This window comes from Mustela nigripes, chromosome 15 (genome assembly GCF_022355385.1).
Source record: "Mustela nigripes isolate SB6536 chromosome 15, MUSNIG.SB6536, whole genome shotgun sequence".
Lineage (NCBI taxonomy): Eukaryota > Metazoa > Chordata > Mammalia > Carnivora > Mustelidae > Mustela > Mustela nigripes.
Window position 1 is genome coordinate 67,993,924 of NC_081571.1, and position 19,614 is coordinate 68,013,537.

At 33.5% G+C, this 19,614-nt stretch overlaps 1 protein-coding gene across 1 annotated transcript in view; it reads left to right on the top strand.

Moving 5' to 3' along the window:
• The window catches only part of GPC5 (glypican 5), a 1,430,236-nt gene that overhangs the window by 1,341,076 nt on the left and 69,546 nt on the right, over positions 1-19,614 (top strand). The window lies entirely within an intron of this gene.

Here is a 19,614-nt window from a genome sequence, read left to right on the forward strand (position 1 = left end):
AATGAGGACTTTTCAGATGTAAAGAATGATGTGAGATTTTAGATTAAAAGTAGATATCTAGTGCTAACTAATATAAAAAATAAATTTGCACATTGATATTAAATTTAAATAAGAAAACCCTAGAAAGGAAAAGAAGGGCCATTACATGACAAGATAAAGAAGCCACTGAGAACATATAACAATTTTGAACTTGAATGTACTTAAAACCATCAATGAATGTTTTTAAAACTCAGGAGGAATTAAAAGTAAAAATGGGGATGTATCAATATCTCTATCTCAGATAATAAGAGTAATATTAAAAAGACATAAACAACATATGATTAATATAAATATAGAAACTTGAAATCCACAAATATACAATGTTCAATTTTTTAAAGCATGTATGGAACCTTAACAAAAATTAACTACACATAGATGAGAAAAAAAAAGACATTTTGAAGAATTGTATCTTAAAAATCACATTTCCAGGGCGCCTGGGTGGCTCAGTGGGTTAAAGCCTCTGCCTTCAGCTCAGGAAGAGTCCTGGGATCGAGCCCCGCATCGGGCTCTCTGCTCAAGCCCGGAGCCTGCTTCCTTCTCTCTCTCTCTGCTTGCCTCTCTGCTTACTTGTGATCTCTGTCTGTCAAATTAATAAATAAAAATCTTTTTTTAAAAAATCACATTTCCTTTTATAGTGATGAGAGAGTACTTTTCCAAAGCTTTCTATCTTAGTTACTGATTAGAGGACCAAAATGTCAAAGCTAAGGATGATGATGAGTATCAATTTACCCATCTAACGTAAAACCTGTTTTCTAAAACGTCATTATAGGACTCAACACAGAATTGCAACCTTAAATTTATGGACACTTAAAATATGAACATGTTCTCTTATTATACTTTTGACTCAATTCCCATTCACCTGTTTCTTGATTTATTCTCTTATCTTAAAATAAGGAGATTCAATTATATAATGGTTAAAGACACTTCCAGTTCAGTAATTGCATTATGATACATCTTTAATCTTTCAATGGCTGCATTTTCTCCATGTGTCTTATAGAAATAGTTTGCCTTTCTTAAAAGTGACAGAGAAAGAGAGTTTGGAGCATCAGACAAACCTGATCTTGAATCAGGTCCTGCCGTTCACTACTTGTGTAACTTTATATGAGTTATTTATGCTGTTGAGCTCAGCTCTTCCATCCCTGAAAATAAAATCAACCTCAGTTTTCAATGATATAAAAATGTTTTGACGTTTCAACCAATGTTGACCCCCCAAAATTGCAAGTCACCTATTAAGTGCTGGGCATTAAATGTGATAGATTAAGGAGAGACAATCTAGACTATGGAACACGCAGTATTAATTCCTTCCCTCTCTATTCCTCACCTTTCTCCCTAAGTCTTTCTCCCCAAGTACTAGTGTCTTACTCAGCATCAACAAACCATGTTGCTTTGTATATGTTAGAACAGGCATGGAGGGGGCACCTAGGTGGCTCAGTTGGTTAAGCATCTACTTTCCTCTAAGTCATGATCTCCGGGTCTTGGATGGAGCCCCATGTTGGGCTTCCTACTCACTAGGGAGTCTGTTTCTCTTTCTCTTCCTCTTTCCTTCCCCACTGCACATTCTCTCTCAAATTCTTTAAAAAAAAAAAAAAAAAAAAAAAAGGGCTTGAGCAAGAAAACAAGGCACAACAGTGCTGAGGAAAAAGCCTCTCCCCACTGGAAAAATGGACATCTGAAACTGAAGCATGCTGGTGAGATCCAATCAAATTCCAACATCAGACAGTTTATGGGTGTTTGTCTCCAGCTCTTTGTTGAGCACAATACTGTGAGAACTGCTCAGCAATTTGCAGGACAGAATAGCAAGGCAGGCACTCTCTGCTCTTTTCATAATTTATACTAAATTGATGCAGACAGATAGCATGAAATGCCTTTTTGCTTTCCAGGTTTGAAACAACTAGTGAATCATTTATATGTTATTTTCCTTGTTTGGAAATTAAATATTCTCTATATTGAGGATTTTGGAGTATTTGAGAGGGGAAGACTATTCAATGTGCCTTGTGTGATGATAACCTAAACTGTAATTCAAGCAAATTTACTTCCCAGGATATAAAATTTCAAGGCACTCAGACAGGAATATTATCTCAGTTTTTGTGAGATTTTTCATATCTGTTTTTAATTTAGTCCTTAAATTTCATACTATATATAGAGTACAATTTCCTCACTTTCCTTGCTGCAATTTTTAACATTTACAAAGTAAAACCTCACTTTAGATTAAGCTGTGTCAAATTTTCCTTTTCAAAACATTGATAATTTTTTAATTTATGGTCTGACAGTACATTAAACAAACCAAAACACAAATATTCAACATTTAAACTCACATTAACTATAAAAGCACATTGCCACAAGAAAACTCTAAAAGTAGCTTTACTAAATGAACCGTACTACTGAAATATGTAAAATTCTAGATCCCTCACTTCTTTTGCTTGCTTTGTCTGTAAGGAAGTTTGCATAAAAACGGAAACGAGTAAATTAGGAGGAAGATCATTAGAAAGGAAACATCTTTCCTTAGGAGCCTGAATATTTAGCAAAACTTATAAACAGACTTTCATTTTTTCTTTCTTTTTTTCTATTTATTTATTTATTTATTTATTTATTTATTTATGGACAGAGAGAGAGACAGCTAGAGAGGGAACACAAGCAGGGGCAGAGGAAGAGGGAGAGGGAGAAGAAGGCTCCCCACCAAGCAGGGAGCCTGATGTGGTGCTCAAACCCAGGACCTTGGGATCATGATCTGAGCTGAAGGCGGAAGCTTAACAACTAAACCACCCAGGCACCCCATCATTTTTTCTTTCAATGAAACAAAAATCCTTTTGTATTTTACATCTCCATTCCTGGGGTAAATGAGAATATATAGATGTCTTGGAAATACGCACAAGAGGAACTTATGTGTAAGTGACTGACCTCATGTTGATTTCACATATTCTAAAATCCCTACTGTCCAGAATATCTTCCTCTCATTCACTTAAATATCTCAATTTAAGCTACTGTGTCCAAGGGAAAATAAATGAACATGAAATGTTTATATATTAAGTTGGCAGACTGCCCTAGTTATTCATCCAAAATTATTTAACAGTTACATGAGCCAGACATTGTTCTTTATCCTATTACCATATTAACTCATGATAGTTGATCAGATAGTGTCAAAAAATTTTAAAAGAACAAGGAATTATGCACATGATATTTAAAAATTTGCAGTGGAACAGGAAGAGGAAACCAGAAATGTCTGGAAATTAATTTAAAGGTAGGAGGCATTAAAAATGAAAGTGTAAGCAAAATCAGGTAAAGAATGAAGGGTAATAGATACTGATGAATAACAAGTTTCAGAGGAGACTTTTCAGTGATTTTTCCATTGTACAGTTGTTTTGATCTTATTCTTGGATCCTACAAAAATGTCTGGGTTTGGTTGTTTGCATTGATACAACCATGTAGTCATTCCAATGAAAGAACCACTCTGTCCCTTCTGCACCCCCTTCTTTTCTAAACATATGTCAATTGCTTTTCTTCTTTCTCTTTCCAATCCACCTTTCTCCAATGCCCTTATAGATATGTATGCATTCAAACAATTTGATCTGTCAGGGAAGAAAGAAGAAGATGAATAAAAATGCAGATGACAGAACATCGGTTCTGGTTCAAATTTCCCATCCCATTATATCATATTGCTAGATTTTAAGAATTTTCTGCCACATTATATTGGGAAGTTCTTACCTTACTATCAATTACCATTCCAGAGATATGATAACAGCTCTAGATCTTCAAATCTTGACTATCCAAAACTAGATGATCACTCTTCCTTCCACACAAGGTAAAAATCACAAAACCATTTACTTTGATCCAAGTATCCTGTTTAAGACATGTATAAAGCTTTCATATTTTTGATGAAAATAATCTTCTTCCACAATAAAAGCTAGGTATAATTACTGGTATCTCAATCCCTGGTATTCACTGGGAAATTTACATAGTAATCCTTCTCCTGAAAGCCCCAAATAGGTATACCACCATCACTATACCAATACCTATTACATAGCCACTCCTCACTTCCTAAAGTTATAAACATCATCCAGTAAGAGCCAAACACCAAACTTTCCTTTAGTCATTGTGCTTAATTCTACCCCTAACGAACAAGGGATATCTTTTTGTGAGATAAGAGCTGTTATAACAATTCGTAGAATGTGAAATTTCTGTCCAAATAATCAGTATCACATGTGACAAAAGCATTTCTAAATCATCTTGATCATGATTTTCCATTAATGAATCTTGTACAACTGGAACAACCAAACTTGCAGGAATACCCTCTTTATGGAGAAAGATGAAAGTCCAGAAAAGAAACAGAGCCAAAGAATGACACAGATGTAAGTGGTGAAGGGCCATATGATTTACAAAGTCCATTTCCCTTGGTATTCAGATTGAGTTCTAAGCGATTTAATGGCTTCCTCAATGATACAGAATTAGTTGAGAACAAGGACTTAATTTCTGATAGTCTCAATTCTCAATTTTCTTTTTTGTTTTTTTTTTGTTGGGGAAGTGTAAAGAAATGTCAAATTCTCCAACCCTCAAATAATAGTTTTAGTATTCTTTAACCATTTCTAATTCTCGTATATGATGACTTTCCAATCTCCATATTGTTACAAATGTCAAAAATTACTAGCAAAAATGTAAGGTAATTTCCAAATTTATAAAATTACTTCTATCTATTCTTGACTTCAGATGTCTTCACAAAAAAAGAATATCTTTTTTGTACAGGAGCACCTGCCAGAATTATGATTAAAAATATATATAGTATATATACACATATGATTGAATATATATGTATATATATACATATATATATACATATATACACATACAATACATATATTATATATATTCATACATATGTATATATACATACATATATATACATATATATTCATCCTACCTATATATTCTTTCATTCTACCTATATATTTTATATATATAATCTATCCTCCTAATCTCCCCTAAAAATTAATGGCTTTCAATATACTTGCCTTGGTTATCATTCATGACCATTTCAAAGTATTTGGGATCTAAGAAAGTGAATACAGTTCAAAAACTTTCACATGTCTACATGACAAGCAGAGCACAGCATTTTTACTGAGGTATTTCATGCCTGAGGCCCGTGGTTAACACTGCCAAGGAATTTCCTGGAATGTAGGCTGGAATATTCTAAATTCTGAACACATTCCCCCAAATTTCAAGTACCTTTGAAAAATGGAAAAGGGAATGTTGTCATTTATTTGACTTGGCTGGAAAATATTTTTAAAAGCACTTTCTTCAATAGGGTAATATTTATTAAGAAAACAAAAATATTCTACTTTCGTAAGTGGTTCTCAGGAAAGTATGTCTAAATTTATGTCTGAATTTACTGTAATCAGTAGTGAAATGCTTTATAAGAATAATGCTGATCTTACTACATCAATGGTATACCATTAATATGGCTGTTTTACAATTATGAATAATCAGATCTCAAAGCATAAATTCTGCAACCTCAAATGATAGGGGCTATTTCATTGCCAGAAGCAACTAAACCATTCAGCAGAGAGGATTCTGTAACTTTTTAATTTTTTAAAATCTCTGTATTGAAAATTTAAACTCCTTTCAAAGCCCAAATCCCTTTAAAATTGAGGAGTTTTTTTTCTTTTGTAAAATATCTACATTCTTCTTATAGTGTTGCTATATAAATCTCTTGTTCTATTTACCTGGTAATAATTATTTGTAAGCTAAGGTCTTGGAATTAACAGCTTTCTTTGTAACTTTTTCTTATAGATTTTATTTTTCAACCTTTGCTCATGTACACGTTCTTCCTTCTGAAAAGACTGAAGAATCTCTAATTTTGTGTTCAAAAGGGCTAACACCTTCATGTCTGAAATTAATAAGCAGATAGTGAATGTTCCACAGGACAAGCTAGCTCATTCATTGTTTCCCTGTACTGTGGTTTTGTTTAGCTTCATGGAGATACCACATCTCAAATCCCCCGGAAAAAATAAATTGTTTTGCCACAAATTGGTAATCTAAAGCAGTACAAGTCAGCTCAGAGACTTTTCTGAATAAGAGTACCAGCAGTGGGTGTTTAGCGGAATGAAGTGTTGTGGACAGCTGGTGGGAGATCAGATTCTTCTAACTGAGAAGAAAACTACTTTGGGGCCCAAAGATTTTTATTTTTTACCCAGTAGAAACTCTTTGCAGTAATCAGCTAATAGTTTGTAGACAACATCATTCATATCACTTATATGAAGCACTCAATAGAACATTTAAGGTAAAACAGAATTTTTTTGTTCTCTAATATTTAGTGTGAAAATAGACCTTCCTTAGAGCCCTCGGGTGATAAAACGGCCATTTTTTCTATTATGAGACACAAGTGCATAATGGTAAAGAACTGCCTTCATCATCAGATGTGTCTGGGTTTAGGGAAAAACTCTTCCATTTATTGGTTTTGAATTACAGACAACTTATTTTACTTTGGCCACTTAATCTCCTCATCTGTTCAATAGAGGTCATCTCATTACTTCATAAGGTGGTTATGGAAATGACAAGGGCTAATAAATGCGAAGCACTTAGCACAATACCTGAAATTTAACAAGTTCCATAAGAAGACTTTGCTGTTATATTTTAATATTTATGACTAATACCATGGTTGTTTAACTTTGTGCAGTAATGGATAAGTGGCTTGCCAATAGTTCCCAAAGCAGAATTCAACAGTTCAGGACACTAGAAAAACTATACGAATAAAGAAAAACAAGAAGGAGAAGTGTTAAATCTCAAAATACATATTATGGTTGATAGTTATCTGTGTAACTTGTTCATGATGTGAGTTTATGGAAAAGAACAAATATATATATATATATATATATATATATATATATTTTAGTTAGGCTTTGAAACTTGAGGTAGATTATCAAAATCAAAAGTAGAGTCAGTTTTCCAATTGCCACTGCTTGACTGTGTGTGCTCTCAGTTTGAGGTGAGATTCCTTGCGTTATTCTTCTGGTATTTGTTGGCTTTGTATCATTTCGCCTCCTTGTCAAAATTCAGTGCTGGCTGCACGAAAGCAACCGGCATTTGTTTCTTCTGGCAAAGAGAAGTGGTAGGAGGGTGACTGGGAGCCTTGTTTATAGAATAACGGCATCAGTGAACATTTTTGATCCTTAGGCTTTCATCCCAAGGAAAACTGTGAGGGAAGTCGCAAACAGTAAAAATTATTTCCTTCATTCTAAAACTGGTATAATAACAGTTTTTTTTTTAAAGGTGCCTACTTGTAAAATCAGTACAACTGACGTTTCCTTAGGTACATTAACGTATAATACAGACAACTGGTTTGGCTTTTTCCTGCATGAATGTGGCAAATATTTAATTTGTTTTAAATGAGTAATTTAAGTGTGAAGCTGTTGTATATGTAAATATATACCATGTCAACAACAGATCAGAATTATCAATTATTTAAGTTTTTATAGAAACTGATCGGGAAAATGAATAAATGGGTCATGTGTCCATCAGCACCAACTCCAGTTTATAGGAAGAAGTCTTGTATTTGACAATGCATACCCTATTTCCCCAAAATATATATAATTATTAAAAGGAAAATGAGTAAAACACTTATAGAAATCTGCTGTACAAGTTTTGTTACAAACAGCCCACATTTTTAGGTCTGAGGTGACTTGCTTGGATACTTTGATGCTTTGAAAGAATTGCTTTTTTTCTCAAGAAAATTAACACAACTGCTTCCTAGAGAGAGGTTTTTTTTTTAATTTTCTTTACTTAGAAACATACAACGTACCCAAGTTATAACCAAGATTACTATGCTTAAGTAAATATCAACCACAATTTCATTTTATTGTTTAATATTTTTCAGCTTTATCATGCTGTAATTGACAAAATTTTAAAATATTTAGACTGTACATAGTGATGTTTTGAGATATATATATATATAGTGAGAGGATTCTTCCAATCCAGTTGATTAACACATCTATCACAATATTTATTTATTTTTGGTGAGAACATTAAAGTTCATCTCTTTGCAAATGTCAAGTATATAATACAGTGCTATCAATTACTCGATCCTCAGACTTTATTCATCTTATAGCTGAAATTTGTACCCTTTTAGAAATTTGTACCCTCTTAGCAGTGTCTGTTTTCCAACCCCCTCTCCCCACACCAAGCCCCTGGCAACCACTTCCCTACTCTCTGTTATATGAACTTGACATTATTTTTAGACTCTACCTTTAAGGGAAACCATGCAGTGTTTGTCTTTCTTTGGCTTATCTCAGCGTAATGTCCCCAAGTTCCATCCATGTTATCACAAATGGGAATGTTTCCTGCTTTCTCATGGCTGAATGATATTCCATTCTGTGTGTGTACACATCCTTTGTATCCATTTGTCTGTCTATCCATTTGTCTGAAGCAACAGAGGTTGATTCCATATCTTGGTATTGTAAATAATGCTGCAATAAATATGAGTGTGCAAGTATCTTTTTGAGATTCTGTTTTCATTTGCTTTGGATATGTGCCCAGAAGTAGGATTGCTGGATCATATGGTAATTTTACATTTAAATTTTTTTTATTGAGGAATTTCCATACTGTTTTCAAAGTGGTTGTACTATTTACATTCTCATTCATGGTACACAGGGTTCCCTTTTCTCCACATTCCCACCAACACTTGTTATCTGTCATCTTTTTTATAATGGCCGTTCTAACAGGTATGAGGTGGTATCTCACTGTGATTTTGATACAGATTTCCCTGATGATTAGTGATGTGGATGGTCTGCCAGTCATTTATATGTTTTCATTGGAAAAAATATCTAATCAGTTATTTTATTATTAGAAGGAATAATCATAATGGTACGGGTTCTGATATTTCTAGTGAGTGAATTAGTTTCAATTCTGATCATATGAAGGCTTCACTAAAAAGGCTCTCAAACTGTTACCAAGTATCTACAGAACTCAAATATTGGCTGAATTTATACAAAATTAATGATTTTATTCTAATACATTTATTTAAATGAAATATATAATATCTTTCTACAGACGCACACACATACACAAAAAAATCCCCCAAATATATACAAACTAGCCAGTTAGCAAAATTGCAGTTCTATAATATGAAATACCTCATAATATTTAATATTTAAATTAGTAATTTTTTGTCTTTGTTTTAGAATATTTTGACAAACCATAATCTCATGAAATAAACTGAGGGTTGCTGGGGCTGGGGGGTAGGGATGGGATGGCTGGGTTATGGACATTCGGGAAGGTATGTTCTATGGTGAGAACTGTGAAATATGTAAGCCTGATGATTCACAGACCTGTACCCCTGTGGCAAATAATACATTATATGTTAATTTTTTAAAAAGACTATTTTGACAGATGCTTCTGTCAAAAAGCATAAAAAGTATTTTTTAACTTTTTGTTTTAGCTTATTTCTTGTTAACTCTCTAATGAATAGTATTTTTCCTAAGAATTTGCCCTTGAAATTTTTACCTATTTACTTCCAAGAATATCCTCAGATTCTTAAAAATGAGACCATTTCTTACCTGCAGTTAGTGCATTTTTCTGGGAAAAGACAAAATAATAGCAGGTAAATGTTCTCTCATATACTTTCACCTTTCAACTGTGATTAGATATTGCCAGTTCCCAAAATATAAAACTAGGAGATGAACAACTTGAGTTTCAGGGCTAGTTTTGCTACCATCTATTTACACTTGGGAAACCTTGATTTAGCCTCTGTTTGCTCACCTATGAAGTATTCAAAAGAGTGAATGGTTACTGTCTATTAAATATGTATATGAGAAGGAAAAACTTTATAGCTGTTCTCACCCAAGCATAGCTGGTATACCACTAATGAAAATAATGTTTCCATCTTTAATCTGAGTTTTATCTGAGTTTGCTGTGTTTTCTGTTATATAATATAGATACTAAAAAGGCAACTGAATCTGGCTATTGGAAATTTCTCAAACATACTGGAATAGTTCATTTCAAGCTTGCACCTCATAAAACATGTTCACCAAAAGCACATCACTTTGCAATCCAGTAAGGTGGGAAGAATGGATTGTGTTAAGTTTGTGGTGCCCTTGACAAAATTAAGAGTCAAATGACTAGCCCAGGGTAATGAGCCAGAACCCAGATTGAGACAAAGGTTTTCTAACTCTAACAGAAAGTTGCATTGCTACACGTGTATTTCTAAAAAGGCACAGTGTTGAGGCACCTGGCTGCCTTGGTGGGAGAAGCATGCAACTTTTGATCTAAGGGTGATGAGTTTGAGCCCCATATTAAGTATAGTAGTTGAAATAAACTTCAAAAAATAAAAGGGCATGATGGTTATTTTCAATGTAGATTCACGCATTACTTACTTGTGATTTTTAAAATTTGATTTCTTTAAATTAAACATTAACATATTCTTCCTGTTTCTTTTATATACATAAAAATATACCATTATATAGTATAGTATTTAAAACCTAAAAAACTTTTTTTTTTTTTTGCATGAAAGGAGACAAGTCCTTGAAAAATTTAAAGACTGAGTGGATCCTCTCTGCTATTTCCATGAATACAATTAAAAAATTAATCACAAACAGAAATAAATAATCCCCTCTGAATTTAGATTCATCTTCTCAAGGTCAGGCTCCTCTGGTAAGCAATGCAAAAGACTACTGGGAAACCTGAAGTCGAAGTTAAGAAAGAATGCACTACATACCTGTGGTGTTAGTATAGTACCAATAAAATGAGTTACTTTTCTCTAAATATTACATTCACATACTAAAAGTTACTGGAAGATTATTTCTTTTTGTAAAATATATCCCATTTATATTTGTATCACATTGTGAATGTCCCCATTCTGCCTTAGCAATAAGCTCTCGATCTCTCTTATATAAACGAAAGTTTTATACTTCTAAAACAACAACAATTCTAAATTATCACAATTTTTTTCCTAGTCAATATCACTGCTTAATAAGAGTGATTAATAAGGATCATCTTTATATAGTAATTACTAGAAAAAAATTAGATTAATATATATTTTTAGGTCGAACATAGATTCACAAAGGATGACCTGTGTAAAAAAGTCTGCTTAGCATAAAAGTTATCTCACAAAGAAAACCTTAAATCTAACTAATTGATGTATTTTTTTAAATAGGCTAAGGAAAAATGTTTATTGTGGTAAAATATAGGTTATATAAAATTTGCTACTGTAACCATTTAAAAATGTTCAATGATATTCATTCCGTGTTGTATCACCATCACCACTATTTTCAAGTATTTTTTGTCATCCCAAAAAGAACTCTAACCACTTAGCAACGACTCTTCATTCTCCACTTCTTCTTTCCCCTGGTAACCTCTAAAATATTTTTCGTCTCTGCCTATTCTAGGTACATCATCATGTAATTTGAATCAAACAATAGTTGCCTTTTTATTTCATGGAGAGTAATGTTTTTAAAATTCAACCATGCTATTGCACATGTCAAAACTTCATTCCTCCTTATAGCTGTTTTTATCCATTCATATGTTGATAAATACTTGGTTAGTTTCCAGGTTTTGACTATTCTAAATAGTGCTCTAAATAAACACTGAACATACAGGTATCTCTTTGAGCCCCTATTTTTAATTCTCAGTTTTACGTCTTTGAGTTGAATTTTTGGTATATGATTATATGGTAATTCCATGTTTAGCTTTTTTTGAGGAAGCACCAAACTTTTTTTTTCAATGACTACAGCATTTTGCATTCCCAAGAGCAACACACAAAGATTTCCATTTCTCTGAGGTCATGATCTCAGGGTCCTGGGATCGAGTCCCGCATCCGGCTCTCTGCTCAGCAGGGAGCCTGCTTCCTCCTCTCTCTCTCCCTGCCTGCCTCTATGCCTACTTGTAATCTCTCTCTGTCAAATAAATAAATAAATATTTGTCAACATTTTTAAAAGAAATTATAGCCATTCTAGTAGGAGTAAAGTGGTATTTCATTGTGCTTCTGATTTGTATTTCCCTAGTAACTAATGATTTTGATGTACTTATTGGCCATTTGTATATTGCCTTTGTAGAAATATTTATTCAAGTCCTTTGTCTACTTTTATGTTGGGGTGATTGATTTTTTTGTTGAGATGTAGAGTTTTTTATATATATTCTAGATATTAAATTGTATCAGATATATGGTTTATAATATCTTCTCTCATTCTGTAGGTTTTCTTTTCATTTTCTTGATAATGTCCTCTGAGGCACATAACTTTTTAATTTTGATGAATTCAATCTATATATTTTGTCATTGCCTTTATTTTTTATGTCAAATTTAAGAATCCATTACCAAATTTAAGAATGTGAAAATTTAAGCCTAAGATTTTTACAGTTTTAGCCCTAGATTTAGGTCATTGATTCATTTTAAGTTAATTTTGTTAGGGGCCCAACAGCATTCTTTTGCATGTATATATCTGGTTTCCCCAACACCATTTGTTGAATGTACTATTCTTGCCCCATTGAAAGAAATTGGCACTTTTGTCAAAAGTTAAGTGATCATATATGTGGGTGTTTCTTTCTGGACTTGCAGTTATATTTCATTGGTCTGTGTGGCTAACATACTAATATTATACAGTTTTGATTACTATAGTTTAAAATGTTTGGAAATCAGGAAGTAGAAGCCCTCCAATTTGTTTCTTTTTTTTTTTTCAATATTATTTTGATTATTTAGAGACTCATTATATATGAATTTGAGGATAAAGATTATATTATATTTGTAGATCACTTTGAGTAGTATTGACATTTTAATGATAGTAAATCTTCCAGTCATGAACATTAGCTGTCTCTTCATTTATATAGGTCTTTAATTTCTTTCAGAAAGTTTTATGGTTTTCAGTGGGCAAGTCTTTCACCTCATTGGTTAAATCTATTCCTAAATATTTTATTATGTTTGATGTGATTGTAAGTGGAATTGTTTTCCTAATTTCCTTTCTAGATTATTCATCAGTAATGTATACAATATAATTGATTCAGTGTAATGCATCACATAAGTAGAATGAAGGCAAAAATCTACATGATAATTTATTGATGCAGAAAAGGTATTTGACAAATTCAATACCTCTTTATAATAAAACCACTCAGAAAAGTAGGACTAGAAGGTAACTTCGTTAATATGAAAAAGGACATTTATGAATAACCCATAACTAACACCATACTTAAAAGTATAAGACTTAAAGCTTTAAATCAGGAACAATACAATGATGTCTGCTTTCACTACTGTTATTCCCCATTATACTGGCAGTTCTAGCTACAGAAATTAGATAAGAAATAAAAGGCATCAAATTGAAAAAGCAGCAGTAAAATATCTTGATTTTCCTAGTGTTAAGTAACCTTTTAAAAATTTAATGAGCTAATTACTAAGTAAAATGGTTTCTTTTCCAATCTTATAGGGAAAAGAATAAAAGATTTCTATTTTAAATACCAGTGTTTCCAAATTTATATTATAGAAAAATACTGTATCTTACACAATCCTTACCACGGAGAACTGATTTTATCACTCTGACTTGTGCTTCCAAAACAATGGTTTCTCTGAACCCAAGGCATCCTACCAGTGTCAGAAAAGAGACTCATTCTATTTTTGTTGAAATAAGGTTGAAATTCACTAAGAAAACTGATGACCATTTTTAAGCCGTGAAGATATATAGAATAATTTTGTAGTCTTCCTTTTAGTTTCTGATTATAGTAAAATGACAGGCACAATTAAAAGTAAATAATATATTTTATTTTAATTAGTATTTTTCTTATGTTAGTAAATATATTTTATTTTTTTGTAAATAATATATTTTTTAAAAAAACACATATTTTTCTTACTTGAGACTTCTCATATTCCTAATTCCCAGCACTCCATAAAATTTCTCTAGGGGATTATCTTATTTAATAATCACCCTGCTTCTATTGCCACATTTTCCCCCATAATTCCAAACTACTTTATGTAAATTCTTGGGTTAGAATTGTTTTTAGGAATTCTTGTTTTTTTAAAGATTTTATTTATGTATTTATTTTACAAAGAGAGAGAGAAAAAAAAAAACAAGCAGGGGGAGTAGCAGAGGGAGAAGCAGGCTCCCTGCTGAGCAGGGAGCCTAGTGTGGGGCTCTATCCCAGGAAACTGTGATCATGTGATCATGACCTGAGCCACCCAAGTGTGTTTTTGTTTTTTCGTTTGTTTGTTTTAATTTCTTTTTTAAGATTTGATTTATTTATTTGACAGAGATCACAAGGAGGCAGAGAGGCAGGCAGAGAGAGTAGGGAAAGCAGGTTCCCCACTGAGCAGAGAGCCCGACGTGGGGCTCGACCCCAGGACCCTGGGACCATAACCTGAGCCGAAGGCAGAGGCCTCAACCCACTGAGCCACCCAGGCATCCATTTTTTAGGAATTCTTCACCATGAAATCATGTAATAAATTCAGTTAACAGAATGAGAAATACATGTTTGGGGGATATGGAAGATGTCAAGATGTATAAAATTTTAATTAAAACTTTCTTTAGTATAATATATACAACAGCATTCTTTATCAAAATATTATAAAAAATGTGCAAGTCTTGTACAGTGAAACCTGCAAACATTGCTTAGAGAAATTAAAGAAGGCATAAGAAATGTACCATGCTCATGGACTGTAAAATTCAATATAACTTTTTTTCCTAAATTGATCTGTTCATTCAGTGCAATCCAAATCAAAATCTCTGCAGGGTTTTGTTGAAATTAATAAGCGCATTTTAAAATTAACATGGAAATACAAAAGACCTAGAGGAGCCAAAACAATCGATTTTGAAAACAGAATGAAATTAAAGACTTAGAAAAAACAAACAGCAACAACGACCAAAAAACAAAAAAACAACTTAGTAAGAGAGGGGAGGTGATTCATGAAGGTGGCAAAGGAAGATCTTAAACTCACTGCCTCCCACAGGCACACCAGATTTACAGCCACATATGGAAGAAGTCCCTTTGAAAAAGACCTGAAATTAGCTGAACAGCTTCTTCACAACAAAGGGGTAAGGAGACACATCAAAATGGGTAGAAGATGGCTACCAAAACTAGACAAATATACCACCAAAAAATGACAATTACAGGCCAACATTCTGATGAACATGGATGCAAAAATCCTCAACAGGTTATTAAATCAAACTCAACAATACATTAAAACAATTATACACCACAATCAAGTGGGATTTATTCCAGACAAACAAGATGGCAAAACATCCACAAATCAATGTAATATGCCACATATTTTAAAAAGAAGGATAAAAATCATATGCTCATGTCAATAGATGCAGAAAAAGAATTTGACAAATTCAGCATTCACTTATAATGAAAACTCAATGAAGTGGGTTTAGAGGGACTGTACCTCAACATAATAAAGACCATTTATTGGGATATCTGTGTGGCTCAGTCAGTTAAGCATCGAATTCTTCGTTTCAGCTCAAGTCATGATCTTAATCAGTCATGAGACTAAGACTGCACAGGACTATACACTCAGCAGGGAGTTGGCTTAAAGATTCTCTCCCTCTGTCCGTCACCACCACTCATGCTCTCTCATTCACTCTTGCTCTCTTTCTAAAACAAATAATTCTTAAATAAAAGCCCATTTATAACTAGCCCATAACTAACATTATACTCGATCATGAAAAACTGAAAACCTTTTCTCTAAGATCAAAAATAAGACAAGGGTCTCTCTCCACTTGTATTCAGCACTGTATTAGAAGTACTAGCCAGAGCATTTCGGGAAGAAAAATAAATAAAAGATGTTCAAATTGGAAAGGAAAAATAAAATTCACTGTTTGCTAACAACATGATTTTATATATTAAAAATCCCTAGAGACTCAACTAAAAATCTTTTATAATTCAGTAAAGTTGAAAGTACAAAATCAATATACAAAAATCTATTGCATCTTTTTTTAAAAGATTTTATTTATTTATTTGACAGAGAGAGAGATCACAAGTAGGCAGAGAGGCAGGCAGAGAGAGAGGGGGAAGCAGGCTCCCTGCCGAGCAGAAAGCCCAATGTGGGGCTCGATCCCAGGGCCCTGGGATCATGACCTGAGCCGAAGGTAGAAGCTTAACTCACTGAGCCACCCAGGCACCCTATTGCATCTTTATACACTAACAACAAACTATCAGGAAGAGAAATTTAGAAAGCAATCCCACTTAAAATTGCATCAAAAAGAATAAAACATCTAAGGATAAATATGACCAAATAGGTGAAGGAGACTTGTACATTAAAAACTCTAAAATACTGATGAAAGGAATTGAATACAAAAATAAATGGAATGAAGTTTTGTGCTCATGGATTGGAAGAACTAATATCCTTAAAATGTCCATATTACCCAAAGCAATCTACAGCATTCAATGCAATCCCTTTCAAAATTCCAATGACATTTTTTTCACAGAAATAGAACATTAAATTTATGTAAAAAATAAAAATCCCAAATAGCCAGTCTTTCTTAAGAAAAAAGAGCAAAGCTGGAGGCTTCGCACTCCTTGGTTTCAAACTATACTACAAAGCTATAGTGATCAAAACAGTATGGTATTGGCATAAAAACAAATACATAGATCAACAGAACAAAATATCCCAGAAATAAACCCACTCATATGTGGCCATTTATGACAAAAGAGGCAAGAACGTAAAGTACAGTTTCTTCAATAAGTGATTTTGGAAAAATTAGACAGTCACATACAAAAGAATGACACTAGGCAATTTTTTTTAAATCTTTTTTTTTTAAGATTTTATTTATTTATTTGACAGAGATCACAAGTATGCAGAGAGGCAGGCAGAGAGAGAGGGGAAGGCAGGCTCCCTGCTGAGCAGAGAGCCTGATGCGGGGCTCGATCCCAGGACCCTGGGATCATGACCTGAGCTGAAAGCAGAGGCTTAACCCACTGAGCCACCCAGGTGCCCCTAGGAAATTATTTTAATCCATTTTGAGTTAATTTTTGTGGATGGTATTAAGACTTGCACTTAAGATCTTCAACCATAAAAATCCTAGAAGAAAACATAAGTGGTAAACTTTTTGAGATAGGTTATGGGGATGATTTTGTGGTTCTGACTAGGACACCACAGCAAACTGTAAAGCTTTTGCACAGTGAAGGAAACCATCAACAAAATGAAAAGGCAATCAGTCTGAATGGGAAAAAAAGATTGCAAATCGTGCATTTAAGGAGTTAATATCCAAAGTATATAAAGAACTCATAAAACTCAAAGAGAAAAACAGACAATCCAATCAGGTGCATAGAAGGCTGCTCAGCATCATTAACCATTAGGAAAATGAAAATCAAAACCACAGAGAACTATCACCTCACACATGTTAGAATGGCTATTACCAACACTTGTTGTTTCTTGTCTTTTTGATGAAAATATGTAGAAAGGGAACCCTTGTGATGTGATGGTAGGAATGAAAATTAGTGCAATTAATATATAAACAAACAAACAAAAACAGTGTGGAGATTCCTCAAAAAATTAAAAATAAAACTACCATATGACCCAGCAATTCCACTTCAGGATATTTATCTAGAGAAAATGAAAACACTAAATCTAAAATATATATGCAGCAGTATGTTTATTTCAGTATTCTTTTATAATAGCCATGATATGGAAACAACCTAAGTGTCCATAAATTAACAAAGACCACACATACACACCCAATCAAATCTTGTCACTTATGACATTGATGGAAAAAAAGGGTATGATGCTAAGTGAAATAAGTCAGAGAAAGATAAATACCATACGATATCACATACATTATATTAAAAAGAACATAACAAATACAGAGAACAGACTGGTGGTTGTCAGGAAGTTGGGACATGGGCAAAATGAAAAGGGTCAAAATGTACAAAATTACAAAGTAAATATCATTGGGATGTAAGGTACAGCATGGTAACCATAGTCAATAATGTATTCCTATTTGGAAGTTGCTAAGAATAAATCTTAAAGGTCTCATCACAAGAAAAAAAATTTGTAATTTTTTTTGTAATTAAGACTGTGTAATATCTGTATCAGACAGATAAATAGGTAAAAGAAATAGAGCACAGACCTACATATATACTCTCAATTGATTTTTCACAAAGGTACAAAGGCAATTCATCAGATAAACAAATAGTATTTTCAACAAATTTTCCTGAAACAGGAATGTCCTGAAACTGGCTATGCATGTAAATTTTAATCCATACCTTACAACTTGTGCAAAGTTTAACTCAAGTTCAAGCATAGTCCTAAATATAAAACAACTCACAGAAGAAAATAGGATAGATTTTAGGCAGGGAACCAGAGGGGAGAAGTCATGAAAGCCTTATCATATACGCCTTATAACATTCTGGATGTTTTTCTACGTTTGATCTAAAATCAGAGAGTACTGGAAGCAGGAAAGCCACATGAATCATCTTCGCGTGTGTCAGAATTATTCTGGCAGGAGTGTTGAGAGTGGACTTTACTAGAGCAGTAGATGCCAGTGGTGCTGGCTTGGACTCCAGTGGCAGTAGCAGAATGGGGAAAGGAAGTTAGATTTAGAGTGTATTTTGAAGACAGAGCTAACGTGTTCTGCTTGCAGATTGGTTGTGGAATGTGAAAGAAGGTCAAGGATAATTCCAAGGTTTTGGGTCTGAGAAACCGATGAATGGAGGTGCCATTTTCTGAAATGGGAACACAGGGAAGAATGGGGCATTGGAATCAAGAGCTTGGCTTTGTACTTGTCACGTGCGAGGTAACTATTATCCAGGAGGCAATGTCAAATAAGCAGTAGGAAATAAAACTATAGAGTCGGAGGGAAAAATGAGAACCAGAAATATAATTTTGGAGTCATGAGAATGTAGAAGATATTTAAAACCACGGGATGGGGTCAACTCAAATAATTAATGAACGTTTGTAGAGGAGGCCAAAGACTGAATCCTGGAATGTATCAAAATTGCTTATATTGGAGAGGAACAGATTTTTCCAATGTATCTATTATATTCAAATATTTCATTCTGTTTTCATTCTGTTATAGCACTATAGCCATAAAAGTAAAGTGCTGATAGGAAGGGGTATTGGGCAAGTCTTAGAACTAAGTCACCTAACCTGGGATTTGCTAGTAACTAGATCCTGGCCTTGAGCTCTATGACTTCCCTCCCTGGGCTTCAGTTTCATCATCTATAAATTAAAACAATAGAACTTGTTGGCTATTTGAGCAGCAGGAATAAAAGAAAAGAGTAGAACTAACACAAAGGTTTTGAGATTCATTGATTCCCTGGCAGGAAAGCTACTAGTTTAGGAGACAAGATTTAGCTACATTGAGTATGACCTATGTCATTTGTAATGACCCCTAAATCTTTTGCAGCTGTTCTTACATAGCACTAGCTTCTTATTTTTCAGCTTGCTTTTCACTTGAATTTATTGTTCTATAACTTAGTCAGGGATGGTTTGGTTTCAAAACCCAGAAACTCTCTGAAAGTAGCTTGAGCAGAAAAGAGAATATATTGAAAGTCTACTGTGCCTCACAGAACTCAAGGATCTCCTGAGACTGAAACAGGAAATGGAAGACTATTAATCTCCATTCTGGTTTCCTCTTCTCTAATTACAAATCATCATCTGCCCTGACTCCTCCA